Source organism: Zea mays, chromosome 7 (genome assembly GCF_902167145.1).
Source record: "Zea mays cultivar B73 chromosome 7, Zm-B73-REFERENCE-NAM-5.0, whole genome shotgun sequence".
Lineage (NCBI taxonomy): Eukaryota > Viridiplantae > Streptophyta > Magnoliopsida > Poales > Poaceae > Zea > Zea mays.
Genome location: NC_050102.1, coordinates 2274549 through 2289613, shown reverse-complemented (window position 1 = coordinate 2289613; position 15065 = coordinate 2274549). Strand labels below are relative to the sequence as shown.

At 60.1% G+C, this 15065-nt stretch overlaps 1 protein-coding gene across 1 annotated transcript in view; it reads left to right on the top strand.

Annotated features, from left to right (window-relative positions):
- The first annotated feature begins 1628 nt into the window (after nt 1–1628).
- LOC103631890 (uncharacterized) overlaps nt 1629–15065 on the top strand; it is a 32301-nt gene continuing 18864 nt past the window's right edge. The window contains exon 1 of the mRNA XM_008653727.3: nt 1629–1942. The gene's annotated coding sequence lies outside the window, so the exon portion shown is untranslated. The remainder of the gene's footprint in view (nt 1943–15065) is intronic.

The window sequence follows — 15065 nt, the reverse complement described above, 5'->3', positions numbered from 1 at the left end:
CGAAGGTCGGTGGCACCCTCTGGTGTTGTAGCTCAGGTGACCACGCCGCGGCGGTGGCTGACGTCGACCACAACTGCGACGACGCAGCAGATGGCTGTCCGTGGTGCAGAAGATTGATGGCCACGGCGCGGAGGATTGGTAGTTGTGGCGTGGAGGGTTATCCCGCAGCAGCGCCTGTACAGGTTGGGCCACCATGGCGGCCGATTGTTGCAGATTGGGCGAGCAGATCCGTGCGCAGCCATAGTCAGGCCACGCCTGGACCTCCACGAGCACGGAGGCGGGCTGCAGCAGTGGCACAACCACCTCAACGTAGAACGCCGCCTCCACCTCCCTGGGTGTGTTGGGTTGCAGCCCATTGACCCCATCGTCCTCGACTCGGCCGCCTCCGCCCGCGCCCAGGCAGCCCGCGGTAGAAGCAGAGGGGCTGACCCACGCCTGCTCTAGCTTGGCCAGACGAGCGTCGTGGGAATCCAAACGGGCATTGATGGCGGCAAGTTGCTCGAGGATGAGGTCCATCTTGGTGGAGCAGGTCACAAGATCGCCGTGCGCGCCGGCCATGGTGGCGATGCGCGCGTAGTGGCTCCGGTACCAATTTGTTGAGAACTGCGATGCACTCGCAAGATAGTCCCGGTACTCAGCCCTCCCGTAGGAGGCCCTAGGAGTAAACCAGATCTATTTTTCTTCTCCCTCTACTAACACCCTGCCCCTCCTTATATAGAGAGGTTAACTTAATAGCTAAACAACATAACAAACCCTATCCGGCCGGCACTGTTCACGCGCTACAGTAACTGCACGTGAACAGTGGCCGCAGCTAACCTAGCCATAATGACATAGCTAATGGGCTAAGGCCCATAACAGTTTGGTCCGAGTACATCTGTATTTAGTTCTGTGCATACTTATTTTTGTTCGGTTATTGATAATTCACTCTCATTCCTATGAGATACTATGCTCTGCTTATTTATTGATGGCTGACACTGGTCATCCAGGAGCACAAGATGAGCGCGTTGGTCTAGACTCTAGAGGGAGCTCGGCGCCATGGGCTTCTCCTACGGGCACCCAGTCACCAAAACGACATCGTCATCGTCCTTGTTCACTATGGTTCATTATACACACTGGATTGTCAATGTTCACTGTGATTCATTATTCTTCTTGTTCCTTTCTATAAGTATATAAGAGTTTTGAAAAAAAATTAGACCATTCCTTTAAATTTCCATTTGTCATTTTTATTTCTCCTGCATGTTATAGGCACGTTTTATCAAATAATAATTAATGTGCCGTTGCAACGTACAATCAACTAACATGTATTAATTAAGCCTTCTTTTGCTTCCGTGATCGATGAGGCCGAAATTATTCCTAACATACAGAAGAAGACAAGTTTTTCCTTTTCTTTTTATAATCATGTATTTTACATGCTCGAAAAAGAATCTCGAATACGTGCATGTGAATTGAACAGATATATAGATTATAGATTGATGTGCCGTGAATGATCGGAAAGCAAAAGGAAAAAGAAAAAGAAAAAGAGAAATTCTTTGCGTCTTCCATGAACAATGCTGCTGAATTGATGCTCTTTCTTTGCCTACTAATATATACGTTCTTGCAGTGCAGAGGACCTGTTCATTCGTCCTCGATCACTGTGAAGCAGCCAGCCAGCAGCCATTGCTGCTTCATCTGATCTGATCTGATCAATGGGGAGTCGGCGTAGCTTCCCGGTTGCGTTGGCGAAGCCAAGGGCACCGAAAGACGACGACAACGTCCACGAAAGGCCGGAAGTGCTGATCAATAGCTATGTGATGCTTCAAACGGCCACAGCCAACATTACACGCGGTCTTGGGACGCTGGCGTTGCTGTGGTCTACCGTCGTCCTCCTCGGAGGCTTCGTAACCATTCTGGAGATTAATGATTTTTGGGATCTCGCCCTAATCAGCTTGCTAATGGCGTCCAGGTATGCATGTACCAAATGTTCTTTCATCATGCTATAACTTCATGTCCAACCTCCTATTCCACACTCTATTTCGAACTTCGTAAACAATGCAGTCTAAAGTGCAAAACAATATTTTGTATGGCCATATGCACATCCCCTGCTGAGCATGCCCTTAGGCCATCTCCAACAAACCGTATATATGAACGAGCCCAGATGGGTCGGCGCGAGACGGAGCGCGAAAGGGGAAAAAGGCAGCCGGAGAGAGAGAGTTTGAAATCCCGCGGCCCTCGTGTTTGTCCCGCGCCCAGGTCAGGTGCGCTTGCAGTAGGGGGTTACAAGCGTCAACGCGGGAGGGGAGCGAGCGGCCTCACGCGAGCGCCTGTCCCGTCCTCTTCCCCGCGCGGCCAACCCTCTGTAAGAGGGCCCTGGTCCTTCCTTTTATAGGCGTAAGGAGAGGATCCAGGTGTACAATGGGGGGTGTAGCAGAGTGCTAACGTGTCTAGCGGAGGAGAGCTAGCGCCCTAAGTACATGCCATCGTGGCAGCCAGAGAGGTTTTGGCACCCGGTTCGTGTGGTGTCGTGGCCGTCGGAGGAGCGCTGGAGCCTGGCGGAAGGACAACTGTCAAAGCTGTCGAGTCCTTGCTGACGTCCTCTTGCTTCCGTAAGGGGGCTGAGAGCCGCCGTCGTCATAGAGTGTGCGGGGCGCCATCATTGCTTGTCTGGCGGAGCGAGCCAGACGGGACGCCGATCTTGCTTCCCGTAGCTTGAGTCAGCTTGGGGTAGGGTAATGATGGCGCCTCCTGTTGACGTGGTCGGTCCATGCCCTAGGTTGGGCGATGTGGAGGCACCTCCGAGGTCGAGGTCGAGTTTGTCTTCCGAGGCCGAGGTCGAGTCCGAGCCCCTGGGTCAGGCGAGGCGGAGACCGTCGGCTGAGGCCAGGGCTGAGTCCGAGCCCTGGGGTCGGGCGAAACGGAATTCGTCGTCTTCCGGGGCTGAGCCCGAGTCCGAGCCCTGGGTCGGGCGGAGCGGAGTTCGCCGTCTTCCAGGGCTGAGCCCGAGTCCGAGCCCTGTGTCGGGCGGAGCGGAGTTCGCCGTCTTCCGGGGCTGAGCCCGAGTCCGAGCCCTGGGTCGGGCAGAGCGGAGTTTCCTATGGTGCCTGAGGCCGGGCCTGACTGCCTGTCAGCCTCACTCTGTCGAGTGGCACAGCAGTCGGAGCGGCGCAGGCGGCGCTGTCCTTCTGTCAGGCCGGTCAGTGGAGCGGCGAAGTGACTGCGGTCACTTCGGCTCTGTCGACTGAAGGGCGCGCGTCAGGATAAAGGTGTCAGACCACCTTTGCATTAAATGCCCCTGCGATTTGGTCGGTTGGCGTGGCGATTTGGCCAGGTGTCGGTGTTTCGAGACCGGGGGGTCCCTGGGCCGACGAGTGAAATGTCGCCGCGTGCCCCAGCCCAGATGGGTCGGCGCGAGGCCGAGCGCGAAGGGGGGAAGAAAGGCAGCCGGAGACGGGCGTGAGAGAGGTGGAAATTCCGCGGCCTTCATGTTCGTCCCGCGCCCAGGTCGGGTGCGCTTGCAGTAGGGGGTTACAAGCGTCCACGCGGGAGGGGGAGCGAGCGGCCTCACGCGAGCGCCTGTCCCGTCCTCTTCCCCGCGCGGCCAAACCTCTGTAAGAGGGCCCTGGTCCTTCCTTTTATAGGCGTAAGGAGAGGATCCAGGTGTACAATGGGGGGTGTAGCAGAGTGCTAACGTGTCTAGAGGAGGAGAGCTAGCGCCCTAAGTACATGCCATCATGGCAGCCAGAGAGGTATTGGCACTCGGTTCGTGTGGTGTCGTGGCCATCGGAGGAGCGCTGAGCCTGGCGGAAGGACAGCTGTCGGGGCTGTCGAGTCCTTGCTGACGTCCTCTTGCTTCCGTAAGGGGGCTGAGAGCGGCCATCGTCATAGAGCGTGCGGGGCGCCATCATTGCTTGTCTGGCGGAGCGAACCAGATGGGACGCCGGTCTTGTTTCCCGTAGCCTGAGCCAGCTTGGGGTAGGGTAATGATGGCGCCTCTTGTTGACGTGGTTGGTCCGCGCCCTAGGTTGGGCGATGTGGAGGCTCCTCCGAGGTCGAGGTCGAGTCTGTCTTCCGTGGCCGAAGTCGAGTCCGAGCCCCTGGGTCGGGCGAGGCGGAGACCGTCGGCTGAAGCCAGGGCTGAGTCCGAGCCCTGGGGTCGGGCGAAGCAGAGTTCGTCGTCTTCTGGGGCTGAGCCCGAGTCCGAGCCCTGGGTCGGGCGGAGCGGAGTTCGCCGTCTTCCGGGGCTGAGCCCGAGTCCGAGCCCTGGGTCGGGCAGAGCGGAGTTCGCCGTCTTCCGGGGCTGAGCCCAAGTCCGAGCCCTGGGTCGGGCGGAGCGGAGTTCGTCGTCTTCCGGGGCTGAGCCCTAGTCCGAGCCCTGGGTCGGGCGAAGCGGAGCTTCCTATGGTGCCTGAGGCTGGGCCTGACTGCCTGTCGGCCTCACTCTGTCGAGTGGCACAGCAGTCGGAGCGGCGCAGGCGGCGTTGTCCTTCTGTCAGGCCGGTCAGTGGAGCGGCAAAGTGATTGCGGTCACTTCGGCTCTGTCGACTGAAGGGCGCGCGTCAGGATAAAGGTGTCAGACCACCTTTGCATTAAATGCTCCTGCGATCTGGTCGGTTGGCGCGGCGATTTGGTCAGGGTTGCTTCTTGGCGAAGACAGGGCCTCGGGCGAGCCGGAAGTATGTTCGTCGCTGGAGGGGGGCCTCGGGCGAGACGGAGATCCTCCGGGGTCGGCTGCCCTTGTCCAAGGCTAGGCTCGGGCGAGGCGTGATCGAGTCCCTCGAATGTACTGATCCCTGACTTAATCGCACCCATCAGGTCTTTGCAGCTTTGTGCTGATGGGGGTTACCAGCTGAGAATTAGGAGTCTTGAGGGTACCCCTAATTATGGTCCCCGACACCAGGGTTGCTTCTTAGCGAAGACTAGGCCTCGGGCGAGCCGGAAGTATGTTCGTCGCTGGAGGGGGGCCTCGGACGAGACGGAGATCCTCCGGGGTCGGCTGCCCTTGCCCGAGGCTAGGCTCGGGCGAGGCGTGATCGAGTCCCTCGAATGGACCGATCCCTGACTTAGTCGCACCCATCAGGCCTTTGCAGCTTTGTGCTGATGGGGGTTACCAGCTGAGAATTAGGAGTCTTGAGGGTACCCCTAATTATGGTCCCCGACAGTAGCCCCCGAGCCTCGAAGGGAGTGTTAACACTCGCTTGGAGGCTTTTGTCGCACTTTTTTGCAAGGGGACCAGCCTTTCTCGGTTGCGTTTTGTTCCGGTGGGTGCGCGCGAGCGCACCCGCTGGGTGTAGCCCCCGAGCCCTCGGAGGAGTGGTTTGACTCCTCCGAGGTCTTAATGCCTCGCGTAATGCTTCGGCTGGTCTGGTCGTTCCCTCATGCGAGCTGGCCGTAGCCCGGGTGCACGGTCGGGTCCCAAGTTCTCGGGCTGGTATGTTGACGCTGTCAACGGTTTGGCCGGAGCCGGGTTTGCGAGAGCAGTCCCCGAGCCTCCGCACAGGGCGAGAGGACGGTCAAGGATAGACTCGACTTTTTTACATACGCCCCTGCGTCGCCTTTCCGCAAGGAGGAGGGGGGAAAGCGCCATGTTGCCCTCGGAGGGCGCCGAACATGGTGTCTCTGGTGAGCTGCTGGTGGGTAATCCGAGTGGACGCCCGTGCCCCATTTGTTAGGGGTCGGCTAGAGGCCCGGAGGCGCGCTCAAAAGTACCTGCGGGTGATCTACTGGACTCGGTCCCCTGTCGACGGGGTCCGAGGGCTCGATGCCTCCCTCTGATGGGATTCCATTACAAGATCGTTCCCGCTGGTCTCGGAAATGTCCTAGGGTACCTCGGGAGCGTAGCCCGAGCCTCGGTTATGTATCGAACGTACCTAGGGTCATCCCTCGCTCTATGTCTGAGGCGGCTGTGAACCCTTCGAGGGCCAGCCTACGAACCCCTGATCAGTAGTGGGCGCAGAGCCCGAGTAGCCTGAGGCGACCGTTGAACCCTTCCGAGGGGCCGGCCTTCGAACCTCTGACCAGTAGTGGGTGCGGGGCCCACGCGCTCTGAGGCGGCTGTTAAACCCCTCCGAGGGGCCGGCTTTGAACCTCTGATCAGTAGGGAGGCTCGGAGCCTGTTTCCTTCGCGGAGAAGGATCCTTTTCGGGGTATCCCCCTTTCCCGGTCCCTGTTGTAAGAGAGAGAAAGAGGAAAAAGGAAAAGGATCCGAAATCGAATGACGTGGCGTACCTTTTTTGACGCGGTCATTATGGCTAAGGCGAAGCGTCGCTCGCTTCCTCTGCTAGAGGCGCCGCCTGTCCCGCCGCGGAGTTAATGCGACGGGGCGAGTGGTTCGCAGGGCGGCCATTGCGCGTGCGCGAGCCGTTCGAGGAACGAAACGCGGGCGCGCCGTCTTCACGCCGTGAGAGAGGGTTCTCTCGCTGCCCCTGGACGGGACGTGAGCTTGGCTGACGACGTGACCGCTGCTCCTGCCCGCCTGCCACCTCCATTACTGCCGGCCCATTTTGGCCATATTGACCGTCGCGCCTGGCTGGCACTGCTGGGTCGTACGCAGGGTTGCCTCGAGTCGCGGTACTGGTTCCGCAGTCGAGGAGGCGTGGCAGTGGTGCGAGTGGCGGTGCGGTTGCTTGTACGTAGCGACCGACGCGCCGGTTGCATGACGCGTGGGCGTGGGCCCCCATGCTGGGTGCGTTGGAAGTCGGAGGGGTGCACCCACTTGGCGCGGTTGCATGCCGCCTGCATGGCTGCTCGCCCTTTCGCCCGCTGGTCTGGGCAAAGGTGGAGGAATGCTCGTAACCGCTGGGCGGTTGCATGCACCGCGCGCGGCGGTTTGGCTCCTTCTGCTCTGGGTCAGCTTGCATGACGCGTGGGACCCAGCCCCTGCGCCGTAGGGGGAGGACCTTGGAGCGTGTTGGAGAAGACTCAGCCCACGACGGCTAGGGACGCAAGTAGGGAGAGTCACCTTTAAAAGGAGGGTGACCCCCTTGAAAGGCGACAATGTCTTCGCGCTCCCTTATGCATCGTGTCTTTCCACCTTCCGAGCCCCCGGATGGGGGACACCCGCAATCCTTCCGCCTTGTCGTTGGAGGAACGCAACTCTATGGGAGTTGGTACCTTTCAGCCATCGTTCGGCTTCAAGGATTTTCATCTGGCGGCCCGGCTGCACCCCCTCGCCGGTGGTCACCTAAGACGGTGACCACCAGCCCCTGGATGGGGAGAAGCAAGCCGACTGCGGCCCCCGCCTCTCCCTTGGTTTCAAGGATGCTTACCATCCTTGCTGGGGCGGAGAGTGAGGCGAGCCGGGGCTCTAACTCCCGCACGGGTCGGCTGGCCACCTCCTCTTCCCGCTTCTGGTGGTGGAAACCATCCCCCAGCTCTGCGGAGGAGGCATCCTCCAGCCATGCCGGGGAAGGCGAACTGTTGCTGCCCAGCTAGGATGCAACATTCCGCCCTCTTCCTTGTTCTCGTGGCGAGGACGAGAGCGAGGACCTGCCGGTGCGCTTTGGAGCGGCCCGCTCTTTGGCTTTGATGTCTGGTTCGCGTCCCTTGAGCGGGGACGTGAACGAGAGCCTTCCGGTGGCCGCGTCCGTCCTGGGACCATAGCTGCTGCTGCAGAGGTCGCTGGCGAGTCGCCCGGAACTTGTCGCCCCGCAGGCTCCCCGGTGTGGAGGTTGTTCATACCCGCGGGGACGGAACCGGGGTTCCGTTTGTAATGGCATCTTGAATGTCGGTCTTGTGTTCATTGTGGCTGTCGGGGCCTGAACATGTATGTATTTTTGGCGTGGAACCGTGTTTTTTCCTCATTTTCGAGCACTAAGACTCGCCTGTTGGTTGTCTGAACCGCTTCACCAAGCGTGAGTCGCCCCGTGCAAAGGTGACGAGTGAGGTATCCATATCCTGGAGGCGTAGGAGTCCCTCGGCTCGGTCGACCTTGCTGTCCGAGGCTTCTCTTGCTTAGTTAAAGGGAACCCCTCGGCCGCTCTTCGATGAGCCGAAGCTAGGGGTAGCGGTGTCAGCACGGACAGAGGCAGAGTTGGCTCGAAAAGAAAACTTGGTCGGCCGGAGCCTGACCGGGTCGTCCGTTAGCGGGACCGACGCCGGAGTTGATCTGCCGAGGCCTCGGGCCGGGCTGATGTCTTCGGGGGACAGCTGGCCGAGGCCTCGGGGTGACCAGCCGAGCCGCCTGCTCGAGCCGGATTCTTGGAGAAGACCCTGGCGGCGATGGCCCGGGCGTGATGATGACGTCGTCCTTCAGAGTGGAGATCCTCGGACTGCGTCGCCGTCCGAGGCTAGGTCGGACCTCGCCGAAGGTGTAGTTGACGCCGAGGGTGCTGCTGCTCCCTTCAACTGTCAAGATCCGAGCCTGCAGGATCGGATTATCTTGTAGTGTGTGTTCTCTGCGGCCGCCGAGGCCCAAACACACCATCGTCGTGTTGTAAAGCTGCGTTTCTTTTCCTCTTGTTTAGAGTATCTGGACCTTTTCGTCGGTAACAGAATCGTCTATGCGAGCGAGAGTTGCTTTTCACGGAAGGTGATGAGTGAGGTATCCGTATCCCGGAGGCGTAGGAATCCCTCGGCTCGGTCGGCCTTGCCGCTTACGCGCACTCTTGCCCGTCCATAGGGTTCTGTCACCGACGTAGTCGAGAAGGCCCGAAGAATTGCTTCGACAGAAGAGCCTTTAAGCGTGAAGACTTGTTCGGTCCGCGGAATCACTTATCCGAACGCGAATTACTTATCGCAGAAGGTGATGAGTGAGGTATCCGTATCCCGGAGGTGTAGGAGTCCCTCGGCTCGGTCAGCCTTGGCTGCTTACGTGTACTCCGTCGTTTTCAGGATCCACTTTCGAAGTAGTCGAAAAGCACGAAAGACATTCTGGCAGAAAGGATCTTTTTTCGAGGAAAATTTCGACGCAGAGGGGGTTCCCCCCCCTTTTAGCCCCCGAGGGAGGGTCAGGCTTTGCCGAGGCAAGGCTGACCCTTCCTTGATGACTAAACTTTGCGTGGGAGCGAGGTATATGAACAACTTGAAAGCATCTTAAGGGTAGAAGCGACGTAGCTGTTGGATGTTCCAAGCGTTGCTGTAGACCTCGCCTTGACTGTTGGCCAGCTTGTACGTTCCGGGCTTCAGAACTTTGGCGATGACGAACGACCCTTCCCAGGGAGGCGTGAGCTTGTGCCGCCCTCGGGCGTCCTGTCGCAGCCGAAGCACCAGGTCGCCCACCTGGAGGTCTCGGGATCGGACCCCTCGGGCGTGGTAGCGTCGCAGGGACTGCTGGTACCGCGCCGAGTGTAGTAAGGCCATGTCCCGAGCCTCTTCCAGCTGGTCCAGTGAGTCTTCTCGACTGGCTTGGTTGCTTTGGTCGGCATAGGCCCTCGTCCTCGGGGAACCGTATTCTAAGTCTGTGGGCAAGATGGCCTCGGGCCCATAGACTAGAAAGAACGGCGTGAAGCCCGTGGCTCGGCTCGGCGTTGTCCTCAGACTCCAGACCATCGAGGGGAGTTCCTTCATCCATCGCTTGCCGAACTTGTTGAGGTCGTTGTAGATCCGAGGCTTGAGTCCTTGTAGAATCATGCCATTGGCACGCTCTACTTGCCCATTCGTCATGGGGTGAGCCACGGCTGCCTAGTCCACCCGGATGTGGTGATCCTCGCAGAAGTCCAGGAACTTTTTGCCGGTGAACTGGGTGCCGTTGTCGGTGATGATGGAGTTCGGGACCCCAAAACGATGGATGATGTTGGTGAAGAACGCCACCGCCTGTTCGGACCTGATGCTGTTTAGGGGTCGGACCTCGATCCACTTGGAGAATTTGTCGATGGCGACCAACAGGTGCGTGTAGCCCCCGGGTGCCTTCTGCAAGGGGCCGACGAGGTCCAGACCCCACACAGCAAAAGGCCAGGTGATGGGTATCGTCTGCAGAGCCTGAGCGGCCAGGTGGGTCTGCCTCGCGTAGAACTGACACCCTTCGCAGGTGCGGACAATTCTAGTGGCGTCGGCCACCGCCGTCGGCCAGTAGAAACCTTGTCGGAAGGCGTTTCCAACAAGGGCTCGAGGTGCTGCGTGATGGCCGCAAGCCCCCGAGTGTATCTCTCGTAGGAGCTCCTGACCTTCGGCGATGGAAATGCATCGCTGAAGGATGCCTGAGGGGCTGCGGTGGTAGAGCTCCTTCCCATCTCCCAGCAAGACGAACGACTTGGCGCGCCGTGCCAACCGCCGAGCTTCGGCTCGATCGAGGGGTAGCTCTCCTCGGTGGAGATATTGCAGGTACGGGGTCTGCCAGTTTCGATTAGGCGCGACCCCGCTCCGCTCCTCCTCGACGCGCAGTGCCTCACCTTCGGGGGCCAAGGGTACCTCGGGCTGAACCGAGGGTGCCTCGGGCCGAGCTGGGGGTGCCTCGGGCCGAGCCGAGGGTGCCTCGGACTGAGCCGAGGGTACCTCGGGCTGGGCCGAGGGTGCCTCGGGCTCGGGCGTGTCGTCGATCTTGATGGAGGGTTGATGCAGGTCTCGGGAGAAGACGTCCGGGGGAACCGTTGTTCGCCCTGAGGCTATTTTAGCTAGCTCGTCCGCAGTCTCGTTGTAGCGCCGGGCGATGTGGTTGAGCTCGAGCCCGTAGAACTTGTCTTCCAAGCGCCGAACCTCATCGCAGTAGGCCTCCATCTTCGGGTCGCGACAGTGGGAGTTCTTCATGACTTGGTCGATGATGAGCTGCGAGTCACCGCGAGCGTCGAGGCGTCGGACCCCTAGCTCGATGGCGATCTGCAACCTGTTGACCAGAGCCTCGTACTCAGCCACATTGTTGGACGTCGGGAAATGGAGGCGTAGCACGTAGCGTAGGTGCTTCCCGAGGGGCGAGATGAAGAGTAGGCCAGCGTCGGCTCCTGTCTTCATCAGCGACCCGTCGAAGAACATGGTCCAGAGTTCCGGCTGGATCAGAACTGTTGGGAGCTAGGTGTCGACCCATTAAGCCACGAAGTCCGCCAAGACCTGGGACTTGATGGCCTTCTGAGGGGCGAACGAGATTGTTTCGCCCATGATTTCCACCGCCCACTTCGCGATTCTACCCGAGGCCTCTCGGCACTGGATGATCTCCCCCAGGGGGAAGGATGACACCACAGTTACCGGATGAGACTCGAAGTAGTGTCGCAACTTCCGCCGCGTCAGGATCACCGCGTACAGCAGCTTCTGAACTTGTGGGTAGCGGATTTTGGTCTCGGACAGTACCTCGCTGATGAAGTAGACTGGCCTCTGGACGGGCAATGTATGCCCCTCTTCTCGTCTCTCAACCACAATCGCGGCGCTAACCACCTGAGTGGTCGCGGCGACGTAGATCAAGAGGGCTTCTCCGGCAGCGGGGGGCACCAAGATGGGCGCGTTCGTGAGGAGCGCCTTCAGGTTCCCGAGGGCTTCCTCGGCCTCAGGGGTCCAAGTGAAGCACTCGGCATTCCTTAAGAGGCGGTACAGAGTCAGACCTCTTTCGCCGAGGCGCGAGATGAAGCGGCACAGAGCCGCAAGACATCCCATGACTCTCTGTACGCCTTTCAAGTCCTTGATGGGCCCCATGCTGGTGATGGTCGCGATCTTCTCCGGGTTGGCCTTGATGCCCCGCTCGGAGACAATGAACCCCAAGAGCATGCCTCGAGGAACCCCAAAGACACACTTCTCGGGATTAAGCTTCACGCCTTTCGCCTTGAGACATCGGAATGTCACTTCAAGGTCGGAAAGGAGGTCGGAGGCTTTCCTCGTCTTGACTACGATGTCATTGACGTAGGCCTCGACCGTCCGGCCAATGTGTTCGCCGAACACATGGTTCATGCACCGCTGGTATGTCGCACCCGCATTCCTCAAGCCGAACGGCATGGTGACATAGCAGTACATGCCGAAGGGCGTGATGAAAGAAGTCGCGAGCTGGTCAGACTCCTTCATCATGATTTGGTGATACCCTGAGTAGGCATCGAGGAAGGATAGGGTTTCGCACCCAGCAGTGGAATCCACGATTTGATCGATGCGAGGCAGAGGGTAGGGAACCTTCGGACATGCTTTGTTTAGACCAGTGTAGTCTACACACATCCGCCATTTCCCTCCTTTCTTTCTCACAAGCACAGGGTTGGCAAGCCATTCGGGATGGAATACCTCTTTGATGAATCCTGCCGCCATTAGCTTGTGGATCTCCTCGCCTATGGTTCTGCGCTTTTCTTCGTCGAATTGGCGCAGAGGCTGCTTGACGGGTCGGGCTCCTGCTCGGATATCCAGCGAGTGCTCGGCGACATCCCTCGATATGCCGGGCATGTCCGAGGGACTCCACGTGAAAACGTCGGCGTTCGCGCGGAGAAAGTCGACGAGCATTGCTTCCTATTTGGGATCGAGCTCGGAGCCGATCTGGATCTGCTTGGAAGCGCCGCTGCTGGGGTCGAGGGGGACGGACTTAACCGTCTCCGCTGGCTCGAAGTTGCCGGCATGGCGCTTCACGTCTGGCACCTCCTTCGAGAGGCTCTGCAGGTCGGCGATGAGGGCCTCGGATTCAGTGAGGGCCTCGGCGTACTCCACGCACTCCACGTCGCATTCGAACGCGTGTCGGTACGTGGGGCCGACGGTGATGACCCCGTTGGGGCCCGACATCTTGAGCTTGAGGTAGGTGTAGTTGGGGACGGCCATGAACTTCGCGTAGCATGGCCTCCCCAGTACTGCGTGGTAGGTTCCTCGGAACCCGACCACCTCGAACGTGAGGGTCTCCCTTCGGAAGTTGGAGGGTGTTCCGAAGCAGACGGGAAGGTCGAGTTGTCCGAGGGGCTGGACGCGCTTCCCGGGGATGATCCCGTGGAAAGGCGCAGTGCCTGCCCGGACCGAGGACAGATCAACACGCAGGAGCCCGAGGGTCTCGGCGTAGATGATGTTGAGGCTGCTGCCTCCGTCCATGAGGACCTTGGTGAGCCTGACGTCGCCGATGATGGGGTCGACAATGAGCGGGTATTTCCCCGGGCTCGGCACGTGGTCGGGGTGGTCGGCTTGGTCGAAGGTGATGGGCTTGTCGGACCAGTCTAGGTAGACTGGCACCGCCACCTTCACCGAATAGACCTCCCGACGCTCTTGCTTGCGGTGCTGAGCCGAGGCGTTTGCCGCTTGCCCACCGTAGATCATGAAGCAGTCGCGGACCTCGGGGAACTCTCCTGCCTGGTGATCTTCCTTCTTGTCATCGTCGCGAGCCCTGCCACCCTCCGCGGGTGGCCCAGCCCTGTGGAAGTGGCGCCGAAGCATGGCGCACTCCTCAAGGGTGTGCTTGATGGGCCCCTGATGATAGGGGCACGGCTCCTTGAGCATCTTGTCGAAGAGGTTGGCACCTTTGGGAGGTTTCCGAGGGTTCTTGTACTCGGCGGCGGCGACAAGGTCCGCGTCGGCGGCGTCGCGTTTCGCTTGCGACTTCTTCTTGCCCTTCTTCTTGGCGTCGCGCTGAGTTGATGCCTCGGGGGCATCTTCCGGTGGGCGGCCCTGGGGCTGCTTGTCCTTTCGGAAGATAGCCTCAACCGCCTCCTGGTCAGAGGCGAACTTGGTGGCGATGTCCATCAGCTCGCTCGCCCTGGTGGGGGTCTTGCGACCCAGCTTGCTCACCAGGTCGCGGCAGGTGGTGCCGGCGAGGAACGCGCCGATGACATCCGAATCGGTGATGTTGGGCAGCTCGGTGCGCTGCTTCGAGAATCGCCGGATGTAGTCCCGGAGAGACTCTCTCGGCTGCTGTCGGCAGCTTCGGAGGTCGCAGGAGTTTCCAGGGCGCACGTACGTGCCCTGGAAATTGCCGGCGAAGGCTTGGACCAGGTCGTCCTAGTTGGAGATCTGCCCCAGAGGCAGGTGCTCCAACCAGGCGCGAGCGGTGTCGGAGAGGAATAGGGGGAGGTTGCGGATGATGAGGTTGTCATCGTCCGTTCCACCCAGTTGGCAGGCCAGCCGGTAGTCTGTGAGCCACAGTTCCGGTCTCGTCGCCCCCGAGTACTTTGTGATAGTAGTCGGGGTTCGGAATCGGGTCGGGAACGGCGCCCGTCGTATGGCGCGGCTGAAAGCCTGCGGACCGGGTGGTTCGGGTGAGGGACTTCGATCCTCCCCGCTGTCGTAGCGTTCCCCACGCCTGGGGTGGTAGCCTCGGCGCACCCTCTCGTTGAGGTGGGCCCGACAGTCGTGGTGATGGTGCTCGTTGCCGAGGCGACCCGAGGCCGCAGGCGCTGTGTTGCGCGTGCGCCCGGTGTGGACCGAGGCTTCCCGCATGAATCGGGAAGTCACGGCGCGATGTTCCGAGGGGTACCCCTGCCTTCGGGAGGCGGAGCTTTCGGCCCGTCGGACCGCGGTGCCCTCCAGGAGATTCTTGAGCTCTCCCTGGATTCGCCGCCCCTCGGTGGTTGTTGGCTCCGGCATCGAGCGGAGAAGCATTGCCGCTGCAGCCAGGTTCTGGCCGACTCCACTGGAAGCGGGTGGCGACCTCACCCTGACATCGTTAGCGATGCGGTGCTGGAAGCCCTAGGGTAGATGACGCACTTCCCCGGCCGGAGGTTGGCCCGCCCATTCGTGCCCGACGTCCCGATGGATCGGCTCAAGTGTTCCTGCTCCCTCGTCGAGCCTGGCCGGCACCCCGCGGATTTGCTCGAGCTGTGGGTCATGACCCCCCGCCTGAACGGGGACCATAGCTAGCTCCCGTAGGATGTCAACGCGAGGCACAGGCCTAGGGAGATCACTGTTCTCCGGCATACCAAGATGGTTGCCTTCGGAGGGACCCCCTAGATCGACGTGGAAACATTCATGACTTGGGCCGCAGTCCACGTCGTCGTGGCTGCGGCTACCGTCGGAACAGTCGGAAAGGCAGTAGTCGCATGCGGTCATGAAGTCCCGCATGGCACTGGGGTTACCAAGTCCGGAGAAATCCCAACAGAAGTCGGGCTTGTCATCTTCCTTGGACCCCGAGGGCCCGTAGGTCGAGACGTCCGTCAGCCGGTCCCAGGGTGACCGCATACGAAACCCCAGAGGGTTTGGATTTGCCTCTATGAGAGCGTCCGCCAAAGCGAAGTCGCTTGGCGGGTCGAGGCTGAATCCAAAGGGCGTGAGATGGGAATCGGTGG